Below are 14,074 nucleotides of genomic sequence, written 5' to 3' on the forward strand. Positions count from 1 at the left end.
TGTACAAGGAAACCTCTGGTGAGTAGAACTGCAGGTAGGACTGAAAAGGAGTGAGATAGGGATTCAGATGGAGGAGATGAGAAGCACATACTTTTTTTTTCATAATTCTCCCATCTGCCCATATTAACATACAGTTATGTTCATAAGACTACCCCTCTTTATTGCTGAAGGTACCACCTGGACCTTCTAAATGCAGGGATTTAGAAGGGTTTGTTTCTATAAATATATGATGTCTTAGACATCATATTTACTCTTGTAGTTTCTTCTTTTAAAGATGTTGCTAAAGCAACATTTGTCGTAGCTAGATGGCTGCATGCGGGTAAAGATACGGTGCCTGAATTACAATTATTTACTTATACTCTAAGCAACTAAGTTAAATCTAAATTTTTAATTGTAGAAAAATAAGATTTACTTGACCTGGGAAAAGGTGACTGAGGCACTCAGCTCTGATCTAGATTATTCAGGGGATTTCCCTCAAATTAACCGTGCACAGTTATTCACTAGCTCTACACATAATCAAACATTTGAGACTGTTTCACACTGAATATGACCTGGACCAGGTTGAATCTCTTGCACACATAACATTCAGAAGTTATTGTATACTCCTCAAGTGAATGAAAATATCATATACTCCTCAAGTGAATGAAAATGACCTATTAGTCATTTGTTTCTTCATGTATTCATATTCAGTAAACATTCAAAGGCTCACAATATGCCAGGCACTGTTCTTAGAACAGTAAACATAATAATATGTTACAAAGAGACGAAGCTCCGGTTCTCATGGAGCTTACGCTGTCATTCTTCTCTTACTTTTTCATGAAGATGGACAAAACATCCCAAATATGGTGCTCCCCAAGACCATAGCCCCTGAAAAAGGAGTAATATTAAGAAGCAATGTATTATAGAATGTAACCTTCTCTGGATGTGGGAACTTGATCTAGGGGATCCCATTCCATAGGTTGCCCAATTTTCTGTTTTGTGGAGATACGTTGGGCCAGTTAGATATTAACTCTTAAAAATATGAATCAAAAATATAAACAGAATGAGGCAGAGAACACAAGAATAGAGACTGAAATCAGGTAAAGAGGAGTTCTGTAGGAGAATGAAGTCATGCTAGAAGGAAGTAAAAAAACGCAGAAAACCTAAACCCTGAGGCTGAGAACAGTAGAATTTGAGGACATCAGCCGATAGCAACATGCTCCTTCATGCCTAGAACTGCCTGGGATTCTAGAGCTAGGTTCCATCTGACTCACTCGTCAATATTCCTTACAATTCTAGAGGTGTGGCCTGCATGTGATTTCTCCATCTTCAATAAATGCATATGACTATTTTTTTCTATTTCCATTATATGCCCCTCACATTTTATTCATTTATTAAGATGCACATTTGTACAGAATTACATGGAGGAAAAGGTCATGGATGGAAACTTGTTAGAAACGGACCACGCTTCCTTGATGGCGCAGTAACCAATTGAACGGCAATTTATTTCAATTGGTCTATTTAAGAAGCTAGAAAACTATTTTAAAAATAACCGTAGTTCAGGTGACAATAAGAACAAAATGCTTAGACCTCTCTGATCTTCTGAATCCTGAGAACAGATTTTGGAAATGCTATGATAGGTCAGGTTTCTACTGGATTTAGAAGGTCTTTTTATTTTCCACTTCAATCACAATAGTATAAGCCAGAAAGCAGATGAAAAGACAAGTGGCTGCCCAGAGGTTCCAGATTTCTTTGGCTAGCACTGAATTAGTAGACACAAAAAACCCAAGGCAAATGTCAAATTGTATGTAGATGAAGTCTACATAAAACAAAGATTAAGAATCTGTTGAAGGAGCAAAGACCATGACTAAGGAAAACATACAATGAGAGCAGAATGGAGCACACACACACACACACACACAGAGAAATACACACATACTCAAAAAAATGTAAAATTCAGGTGATGCAGACCAGACAGAAAACCGAGTGACCATTTTCCTAGCTACAAATTGGAATAAAGAGGAAATTAGAAACACAAACCTGGATTTCACACTCTCTCACTTGTTATTGGTTGCATTGTTTTGCACTTCTGATAACTGTATATATCTGTTCTCATTCCACATTGTGGCTTCAACTGTTCTCAAATAATTTTTAAATTTTTCACATAGATTTAAAATTGATTAAGAAATTTTTACAAAAATCTGGGCAGAGTAGCTCCTACCTGCTTGCATTTTTTTAGTATCCAGAAGGAACTGAAGAGTTATGTACCTGCCACATTTGCTGTAATTCTGTCTAGATACACGTGTGTTACATAAGCACAATTCGAAAAATTCACTATTTTTATTTGAAAGCAATAAGGATAAAATATCATTGCATCAACGCCTGATAAAAACATTAAACTATGAGAGGAGAAAAGATTCAATAGATGTCTTTTTGTACATCACGATGTAACACAAATAATATACATAATATACGCAAGTCCAGGTCCTTTAGAAACTGACATTACTATTACTTATTTCTCTCCTCTTACTTCCTTTCTTCATATATAATTTTGTTGTTGTTGTTGTTTGTTTGTTTGTTTGAGACGGAGTCTTGCTCTGTCGCCCAGGCTGGAGCACACTGGTGTGATCTCAGCTCACTGCAATGTCCGCCTCCCAGGTTAAAGCCATTCCCCACCTCAGCCTCCCAATTAGCTGGGATTACAGGCACCCGCCATCATGTCTGGCTAATTTTTGTATTTTTGTAGGGATGGGTTTCACCATGTTGGCCAGGCTGGTCTTGAACTCCTGACCTCAGGTGATCCACCCGCCTCGGCCTTTCAAACTTCTGGGATTACAGGCGTGAGCCACCATGCCTGGCTTCTTTCTTCATTTAATTCTATCATGCCTATCTCACAGTAAGCTTTGACAGAACTAGTTTCACTGTTTTTTTTTCTTTGAATTCAACTAAATGACAGGAAAACCATCTAAGGTAACTTGAGAAAACATTTTAAAAATTAAGTGATTTAGTGTACATTGTCAAATATAGGTCTTAACCATTTTTGAAATAATGAAAATGTAAAAACAAGTAATTCTGGGCAGTATAAAATTACCAGATTATTTATTGTCTGTTAATTGTTATGATCAGTCTTATATAATCCACAAATAAAAACAAAAAGTCTATTAAAATTATTCAATTAAATCCTTATACCGGTTTTATAAAACAAAAATGGCCATATTCTATTACTGCTTCAGATTAAATAGAACTTTGTGTATTGGAGACTGACTCTTTCAAGCTCTGTACTTGTTTTCCAAGATCCAAGCCATTTTTCTTTCTAATTATAAATTTAGATCTTTTACATTCAATCAAAGCTTCACATCAGTTTATAGAGATCTCTGATTTGAATACGGATTGTGTAAAAGCAGAAGACCAACTTGTACATATGAACAGCTATTGTACGCACATCCTAGTGGCATTTTTTCAAGTACTTGGATGCTAACATTTTCAGTTTATGTTCTGCTCAAGATGCCTTTTCAACACCCTCACTAAAAATGTACATTTTAGAATACTCTATTTTACTTTAGAATAGCCAGCTCTGGATTATTTCTAATGTCTATTTAACCAGCAAATGAAGAGGCAGGAGAACGTTGTGTTTAGGGGACGCAATTCTAATGCCAGCTTATCCGGGCTTGAATATCAGCTCTACCAATTGTGGGTTGAGATAACATGGGCAAGTTCCAGGACATTTTTTGAGTTTCAATTTCCTCATTTTAAAAATGGAGATGCTTTGGCACTGGCATAAAATCAGACATAGACCAGTGGAACAGAATAGAGAACCCTGAAATAACTCCATACATCTACAGTGAACTCATTTTACACAAAGGTGCCAAGAAGATACATCGGGGACAGGACAGTCTCTTCAATAAGTGGTGTTGGGAAAACTGGATTTCCATACGCATAAGAATGAAACTAGACTGGTATCTCTCACCACATACAAAAATCACATCAAAAGGGATTAAACATTTAAATTTAACGCTTCAAACTATGAAACTACTAAAAGAAAACAATGGGGAAACTCCCCAGGACATTGGACTGGGCAAAGATTTCTTGAGTAATACCCCATGATCACGGGCAACCAAGCAAAAATGGACAAATGGGATCATATGAAGTTAAGAAGCTTCTGCACAGCAGAGGAAACAAGCAACAAAATGAAAAGACAACCCATAGAATGAGAGAAAATATTTGCAAACTACTCATCTGATAAGGGATTAATAACCAGAATATATGAGGAATTTATAAGGAGCTCAAACAACTCTATAGGAAAGCATCTAATAATCTGATTAAAAAATGGGCAAAATATCTAAATAGCCATTTATCAAAAAAGACATATAAGTGGCAAACAGGTATATAAAAAGGTGTCCAATAGAGGTATCAGAGATACCAATAGAGGTATCAAAATATCTCATGTAACTTATATACACCTACTGTGTACCCACAAAAATTTAAAAGAAATATTAATAAAATGTATAAAAATAAATAAATAAAATGGAGATTCTAGTGTTAGCATCTACCTTATGCATTCTTTTGATAATACAATAAATTAAAAATATGTCGAGTGCTTAGCACAGTGCCTGTGACATGGGAGGTGCTGAAAAGATTCTCAACAATATAGTTATCATTTCAATTACTGCACCCATTGTTATCATCCTCATTATTATTTGGCAGTATATTCTCTGGTATATTTTTAGCAGGAATGCAAAATGCTAAAGCCAGCATACTAAAACAATGTACCAGTTTCTTATGAAGTTTGCTTATTTGTTATCATAGACTCAGCAATTCTGCTCTTAGAAGTTTTACCCAAGAGAAAAGGAAAACATATGCCCACATGAAGAGTGTTTATATCAGCTTTATTCATAATCACCCCCACCTGGTAACAACCAATTGTCCACTGAATGGTGAGTAGATGAGAAAATTGTGGTACCAACATACAGTGGAATATTAATCAATAATTTTAAAAAATAAATACTCATACATGCAACACCATGGATGGACTTCAAATACTCTATGTTAAGTGAAAAAAAAATCAGAAAGAAAAAGCTACTGATTGAAAAATGTAATTGATATGATGTTTTAGAAAAGTTATAAGTTATAAGAACAGAAACCTGATCAAAGTTTGCTAGGAGAATGGACTACAAAGGGACATAAAGGAACCTTTGGGGATGACGGAAATATTCTGTGTCTTAATTATGGTGGTGGTTACATCACTTTACGTATTTTCTAAAATTCATAGAAATGTACAGCTATAAAGAGTAACTTTTACTGTATGTAAATTGTATCTAGATAACCTGACTTGAAAGATGAAACTAGAAATACGTGCATATCAAGTCACTATGGAGGAATATGTGAAAATACTAACAAGTTACCCTCCAAGGGCCATACATACACTCCTTTGAACAAAACTTAAGCTATGATTGGAGTTGCTGGTTCATCCTAAAGCATTATGTCAGAATCCAGTTACATCCACAAAGTTCATGGGTATTCCTGAGATGTTGCTTTTTGAGCTGGACGGTAAAGCCAGGAAAACGTGGAAGTAAATATTCAAGATCCAGGGTCCACAAGTCTTCAGTTCTGCTCAAAGTCTGACTCTCCCTCACACTCAGGTTCCAGGTCAGCAAATACAACTCATGAGGATGGGCCCGCAAACACGCAAAGCCTAATCCAGGTTACAGAGTTATTAACAGGAATCAGTTCAGTGGAGTGAAGGGACAAAAAACAAAATAAACAAACAAACAACCTGATTAACTGGCACTGAGCTAAACAAGAAAGCTCCTGGCAGCAAGTGAAGAAACACCCTGTTGGCACTAAATTCTTAAGCTATTCAGGTTTGAAGCCAGATAATTTTGTTGTAGTAGTAATCCAAAGACAATCAATTTTTATATCTGACATGTCTTTGAACTGGCTACTCCATATCCCACCAATTAAGTCTTCTTATTGAATAATGCCCATTAGTTTCTTTATCTTTTTATTTGAAAATTCTGTTTACAAGCAAGTAGCAAACTATAGAGCAGTCTTTTGATTTAATTGGTTCTTATTTTATTTTTTCTTCTTAAATACAAGATATGTCTGATTATTATTATTATACAATAGATGCTCTCATATTTGCTATTATAAATTGTCTGAATTGTTATACCTTCTTCTTTCCAACTAACTTTTCTCTCTCTCCTTTTTTAACTTTTTTTATTGTATTTGGTTTTCAAATTTAGCCATAGTCTAACATTTATGATATAATTTTAAAATTGATGATTATAATTTTTAAGGATTGAAAATGTTTTATAATTTTACAAAATAAATAAAAATTAAAGACTTTAACTAAATCAACTTGTTAAGGTACTATAGGCCATGCAAGTTACAAAATCTGGTCTTTTGAAATATCTTAAACATGTAAGTGTAAGCAATATTTATAATTCATAAATTTTCAGAAATTAAGTTCAATAAAAATAATGCTTTACTCTGCTTAATTCATGTTTAATTTGTCCAACTCAATATAATTTAATTTCAAACATTTATAAGGATGCAGACAACCTATGCCAACAAATGAGTAAACAAACCAAAAATTCTTTGGAAGTCCTGAAGGACTATAGCCACTTTTTAAACTTAAATTGATTTCATTTTTGAGAAAATGATATTTCTCTCAATTGATTAGACCCCTAAGAAATGAATGGTTGGGCCACCCTACCATATAGAAAGCCCCAAATAGCTGAAGTGCTAATTGGGAACAAAAGGAGCACAGAAAGAATGCTAGAGTTGTACAAAAGAATCACAACTTAGTGAATGGTTGCAGAAATGAAAGGCTGTAGAGTCCCATAGTTTTTTCCTTTCTTGGCCTTGAATGTATTTGTGTATAGTAACCAATTTCCATTTTTCCTCTTGTTCCTGTTCTCTACATTTTTTGAAGATTTTACAGAATGACAAATTGGGATTGCAACTGAATGAGAAAAGCTTGAATACATCCCAATGTCTTATTCAGTTAAAATGAGATTATAATCAAATAAGTTATTGATGGGATTTTGAATTTCCATTTTTGGGAAGAGAATGAAGACATTTGTATATGGTTTAGTGCATTATGTTAGACTGGACCAAATTTTTATTGTTATTGTTGTATTCGGAAGTGTAAGTATTTGTAGAAGGATGTAAATGGATGTTTACATGAAAGTTCTGGATATGAATAGGTTCTGCCAGGTAGGTACAATTGCATGAGCTTTGAAGGGCAAAAGGAGGTAGTGGTTATTATTCTGCTGTTGTGGGTATTACAAAAACAGAGTAGAGATTAGTGTTGGCTGACCCCTGTACTGCATATGTCAGTGTCTTGTCACCAGCAACTTGGCATGAGGGCCAGTTGCGTTAGAGACAGAGCACCAGTTTCCTAATGTACTACAACTAGTATCATATACAAATGTCTTCATGCTGTTTCCCAAAATGGAAACTCAAAATCCCATCAATAACTTATTTGGTTATAATCCCATTATAATCCCATTATAACCAAATGAGACTTTGGGATGTATATACCAACTACAGTGGTGATCTTCATTCCCACCGTCCAAGTGGTCCCCCAAGTTTCTCGGCTGCAGTCCCTCCAGCAAGTTTGTAAAGTACTGTATTCCATGCATACCATCCCTTTCTCCTAAAATAACACTAGTATCTTCTATTTTCTCCAATTATCCCTGACTGTGATACCACGGTAATGCAGACTTTTCAAAAGAGAATAAAAGGTGGAAATTAGACAGATTCAGAAGACAAAAACATGGTACAGAAAAAAAGTACAAATCATTTACTAGGCAATGTAATCAGGATTATTTCACATATGTACTTATTTGCAAAGATGTTTCTTTTATTTAGACAAAATGTTTAATTGCAAGGAAATATAGAAAATGAAAAATGACTCAATGAAGCTAAAGCATTGTGCAGGCATCTTCTAGCAAAACACTCAGACAAGAAAAATAATTTGACATTTTTATGTCAGTGAATTGAAAATGTCTGAATCCTTTATAAATGAGTCCAACAAAACTTTATTAGCTAAAGCTAAAATGTGTCATGCAATTACCAAATCACTCATTTTTCTAGCCTGCACTGCTTGGGACTAAGGACAAAGTAAATAGAAAAGGTGCCATTTTTGAATAACACTCTTAGTAGATAAAATGACAATGTGCAAAATGAGATAATCTAACTACTAAATTGGAAGTAACTTTCCACCGAAGTTTGATGCATTTACAGACATTATAAATGTGTTTAGCTGATAATCCTAATTGGAAGAAATTATTTCTTTTTGATTTTTAGATTTAGCGAAATGTTTTTATTGTGAAGAAAGATACAGAGGCTGCCTTGAAAATCTGAACTCCTTAATGCCATTTCCTTCAGCAAAACAGGCATCTCATAGAGTGTCAAGACAAGGCCCAGGTATAATAGCAAGACAATGTAATGAGTTATATTTCTTGCCCAAACTGCAAACAGACACCTCATATTTATTCCAGTTTACTTATTTGTGCCATACAAATATTTTTATGTGTTCCATGTGAAATGGGTTGAGACAATTTGGTTCAAAGGGGAGGGAATAAACTCAAGACCATTACATCACTCATAGGAATTTCAAACCCAAACAAAGATCAAACTATCTTGTTAATAGGTTTCTATGTTGAAAAATAATATATCACATCCTTAGAGTCCTAATGATGAGGCATTTAAAAATATATTAGGAAATAATACAGGTAACATGAGAAAAGCATGATAACATTTTGAATGGCTTAATTCTTTTGCACAGAATTATCTAATGCTTACTAAGCATCTCTGCCAACTCCAATCTCAGCCTGAGATATAGAGAGCAAGAGAACTTGTATTAATGTCTGCCCCGCAAAATACACGTTTCACCCTACCCCACTCAGGGTTCTCATCAGTTTCAGGCTGCTTACTGAATCATGCTGTTTTAAGAAAAATCAATGCCACAATATTTCTTTTTAGTCAAGGGTCATTAATAGCATCCTTGCTGATTAAATATTACCAACACATGTATAATTTATTTAGGCCATGTATTATTATTGACTTGGAAATAATGGAAAATCCTGTCTTCAATATTAGCCCAAAGTTGTTTCCTAAGGATTAATATAGTTCAAAAATAAAAGCTAAAGTAAATTATGTATAGTTATTTTTAAAATGTCATTTTAGAAAACATTTTTTAAATGTCCAACTTCTATTTGAAGTTCAGGGGTACATGTGCCGATGTGTAGGTATGTTACATAGTTAAATGTGTTCCATGGTGCCTTGCTGCACAGATCATCCCATCACCTAGGTATTAAGCCCAGTATCTATTAGCTATTCTTCCTGATGCTCTTCCTCTTCCCACCCCTCACCCTCTGACAGGTCTCAGTGTGTGTTTTACCCCCTCCTCATGTGTCCATATGTTCTCATCATTCAGCTCCCACTTAAAAGTAGAACATGCAGTATTTGGTTTTATGTTCCTGTGTTAGTTTGCTGAGAATAATGGCATCCAGCTCCATCTATGCATCTATTGCATCTATGTCCCTGCAAATGACATGATCTTGTAAAATACATTTTTTTTTTTTTTTAGAGACAAAGTCTAGCTCTGTTGCCCAGACTGGACTACAGTGGTGTGATTATAGCTCACATCCTCACATGAGACTTGCACTCCTAGACTCAAGCAATCCTTCTGCCTCAGCCTCCAGAGTAGCTGGCTACAGGTGTGCACCACCAGACCCACCTAATTAAAACAAGGTTCCATTTTCATGGGTAGGAAGAATCAGTATCGTGAAATTGGCCATACTGCCCAAGGTAATTTATAGATTCAATGCCATCCCCATCAAGTTACCAATGACTTTCTTCACAGAATTGGAAAAAACTACTTTAAAGTTCATATGGAACCAAAAAAGAGCCCGCATTGCCAAGACAATCCTAAGCCAAAAGAACAAAGCTGGAGGCATCACGCTATCTGACTTCAAACTATACTACAAGGCTACAGTAACCAAAACAGCATGGTACTGGTACCAAAACAGAGATATAGACCAATGGAACAGAACAGAGCTCTCAGAAATTAATACTGCACATCTACAACCATCTGATCTTTGAAAAACAACCATCTGATCTTTGACAAAAACAAGAACTGGGGAAAGGATTCCCTATTTAATAAATCGTGCTGGGAAAACTGGCTAGCCATATGTAGAAAGCTGAAACTGGATCCCTTCCTTACACCTTATACAAAAATTAATTCAAGATGCATTAAAGACTTAAATGTTAGACCTAAAACCATAAAAACCCTAGAAGAAAACCTAGGCAATACTATTCAGGACATAGGCATGGGCAAGGACTTCATGTCTAAAACACCAAAAGCAATGGCAGCAAAAGCCAAAATTGACAAATGGGATCTATTTAAACTAAAGAGCTTCTGCACAGCAAAAGAAACTATCATCAGAATGAACAGGCAACCTACAGAATGGGAGAAAATTTTCACAATCTATTCATCTGACAAAGGGCTAATATCCCGAATCTACAAAGAACTCAAACAGATTCACAAGAAAAAAGTAAACAACACCTTCAAAAAGTGGGTGAAGGATATGAACAGATACTTCTCAAAGGAAGACATTTATGCAGCCAACAGACACATGAAAAAATGCTCAACATCACTGGCCATCAGAGAAATGCAAATCAAAACCACAATGAGATTCCATCTCACACCAGTTAGAATGGCGATCATTAAAAAGTCAGGAAACAGTGCCGGAGAGGATGTGGAGAAATAGGAACACTTTTACACTGTTGGTGGGACTGTAAACTAATTCAACCATTGTGGAAGACAGTGTGGCGATTCCTCAAGGATCTAGATCTAGAAATATGATTTGACCCAGCCATCCCATTACTGGGTATATACCCAAAGGATTAGAAATCATGCTGCTGTAAAGACACATGCACACGTTTGTTTATTGTGGCACTATTCACAATAGCAAAGACTTGGAACCAATCCAAATGTCCATCAATGATAGACTGGATTAAAAAAATGTGGCACATATACACCATGGAATACTATGTAGCCATAAAAAATGATGAGTTCATGTCCTTTGTAGGGACATGGATGAAGCTGGAAACCATCATTCTCAGCAAACTATCGCAAGGACAAAAAACCAAACACCGCATGTTCTCACTCATAGGTGGGAATTGAACAATGAGAACACTTGGACACAGGAAGGGGAACATCACATACCGGGGCCTGTCGTGGGGTTGGGGGAGGAGGGAGGGATAGCATTAGGAAATATACCTAATATAAATGACCAATTAATGGGTGCAGCACACCAACATGACACATGTATACATATGTAACAAACCTGCACGTTGTGCACATGTACCCTAGAACTTAAAGTATAATAAAAATAATAAAATAAAACAAGGTTCTTTTAGAGACGATGGGAGGTGGGTGAGAGGCGGTCTTGCTATGTTGTTCAGGCTGGTCTTGCTCTACTGGCTTCAAGCAATCCTTCCACCTCAGCATCCTGTGTAGCTGGGATTACAGGTGAAAGCCACTGGGCCTGGCTCTATCAAACGTTTTGAATCATATTTATTTCCACATGCAGCACTTTTCTCTGAAAATCTGCACTGTATGCACGTTATGCATTTTGAGCCTACCAGAACGGCAGTCATATTATTTTTTAGGTTTACTCTTCTCTCTTAAGTAGATAATAAAGAGCAATTTCTATAGCATTTTAGGCTGAGTCTATGTCAGAATTACCCTATGTGCTCATGATTCTAGACACAAACAACATTACTGAGATTCTTGTAGGAACCACCAGAACTCAGGATTTGTAAAGTATTAATCAAATTGAGTAAAGGAATTTGTTTCAGAATAGTTTAAGACATCCATTATAAAATTCTGGTTTTCTGACATTGGGTATTCTCTTAATTTGAGCAAACTTCCTGTTGAACTTGTATCAGAGGGTTGCCCTTCCTTTGATAGCTCCTCACTAGGCCAAGAGCAAAGTGAATGTAAGATAATTGAGCTATCTCTAAAATAAACTTTTTCTACTTTTCTGAGTTTATTTCTCTGAGGGGAGAAGATGTTTCCTTCAATTTTCCTATAAAAAGCTGATCAATCCTAAAATTTGAAGCCTAAGAAAAGGAAGAAACTATTGTGAGAATCAGAGTCACTCATGAGGAATTTAAACCACTGCAGAGATAAAACCCTGTGTAACAGTTAATAGCTCTATATGCCAGGAAAACACTGGACCCTTGTAAAGAAAGAATAATAAGTTCTCAGTACAAAAGAAAGCTACTTTAGTTTTTAATCCTATAGATCATGGTTTCATTTAAACTAAATTTTAATAATATGTGCTAATGAATAAAATGCCATTTTAAAAATAATAAATGAAACTTAACAAATTGCATATGGTTAGTTTGCATTTAAAAGACTAAAGTATTTTTCCATTGCAATGTTTGCATTTCTAAAGGATGGACAAAACCTTTTATTTTTAGCCGGCCAATCTGTACCATGTTTGATTTGTATTTTTTTTTTTTTGTTTTGGTGAACATGAAAATTCTACATTAAAAATTATAATTCCCCTTTACCAGGGACCTCAACTTTGCATCTTATTTCACCGCAGATAGTTTTAGTGTCTTCAGTCTTTCATTTCAAAGTGCTTATATTTAATATTTATTACCAAAGAAATAGAAGGCTTAGTCAACTCAATGTTATTTATTTATTTTGCTTTGATCTGTAGGTTGTCATGTAAACTAAGCAGCATATTTCTTTCTCACTTACATATGGGCTTGCTGACTGACAGAGCTCTCAGATTTCTTTGTGGCTAAGGAAAGTTATTTTTGATACAGTGTGAGATATTTTGAAAGAGTGTTTGAAGTGTTAAAGCTGATATCTGGGCCAACAAAAATGAAGATCATGTTCTTAATTTTGATCATTCCAAAAACTTCAGGCTGAGATTCCTCATATCAAAAAAGGCATTGTAAAGAGTGAAGGTGGTTATAAAAAGATGGCTTTTAGCTTTTTGGGTTATAGAAATTAGCTTTAAAAATTCATCCCACGCCCCAACATGATTTTTACAGTGATTATTTTTTCTCTCAAATCATGCATATATATGATTCATCTCTTTTATTTCCTGATCAGGAAAATCTCTGAATTTTCTTATTCTGGATTCTTGATTGTTGCCTTTTTGCAAAGAAATTAATTTTGTACATTTAAAACATGCATCATAATGGTTAATCCACATGTCATTAATCTCTAAATCATAACATTGGCACAGACTGTACCTCTCATCTTAGTCACTGCTAATAGAAGTATTGAGAATCAAGAAAGGCTGATCTACCTTAAAATGATATAGATAAAAGACCATAGCTTTATTCAACTTTACGAAGAAAGCAAGAACCAATAAAAGACTGAGATAACTGGTAAATCAGGGGTCAATGACCAGATAATATTGCCCAAGTTAATATGAATATCAAGCTGGTCAACATATCTAGCCAATTCTGGCCCTTCTCTTCCCTTCCGTTCCTTTCTGTCCATTCCTTCTTGCTGGAAAAGACATAATTCCTGCAATATCTACCAAAGGTGTGCATCTGTGTATCCTACAACCCAACATATATACTCTTTTTTGAAATTTATACATATATTAAGCAAAGTATATTGGCAGGAATGTTTATAGAAGTTATATTGGTAATAGCCAAAAGCTGAAAACCACACAAATGATAATCAACAATAAAATGCGCAAGTTGAGACATATTAATACAATGAAATATTATACAAAACAATGTGAATAACTCTCACGTAGACAATACTGAGTAAAAGCAGCTAAACATCCTACATATGTACTGTATGGTTCTATGTGTCTAGAGCGCAATGACAGCAAAGCTAGTCTACTGTGATAGATACTAGCATAAAGGTTGTGTTTAGTGGGAGTTGGTGATGAGAGTGGGGCAGAGGAAACACTGCTAAGGGGAAGAGACATTCTATTCCTTGAAAACACACATGAAGGTGCATTTAATGTGGAAAAATTCAAGTTGTACACTTGGTATTTGTCCACTTTCCTATATAGATTACACTTCAATAAAAAAAAAG

The sequence above is a fragment of the Gorilla gorilla genome, chromosome 2 (genome assembly GCF_029281585.2).
Source record: "Gorilla gorilla gorilla isolate KB3781 chromosome 2, NHGRI_mGorGor1-v2.1_pri, whole genome shotgun sequence".
NCBI lineage: Eukaryota > Metazoa > Chordata > Mammalia > Primates > Hominidae > Gorilla > Gorilla gorilla.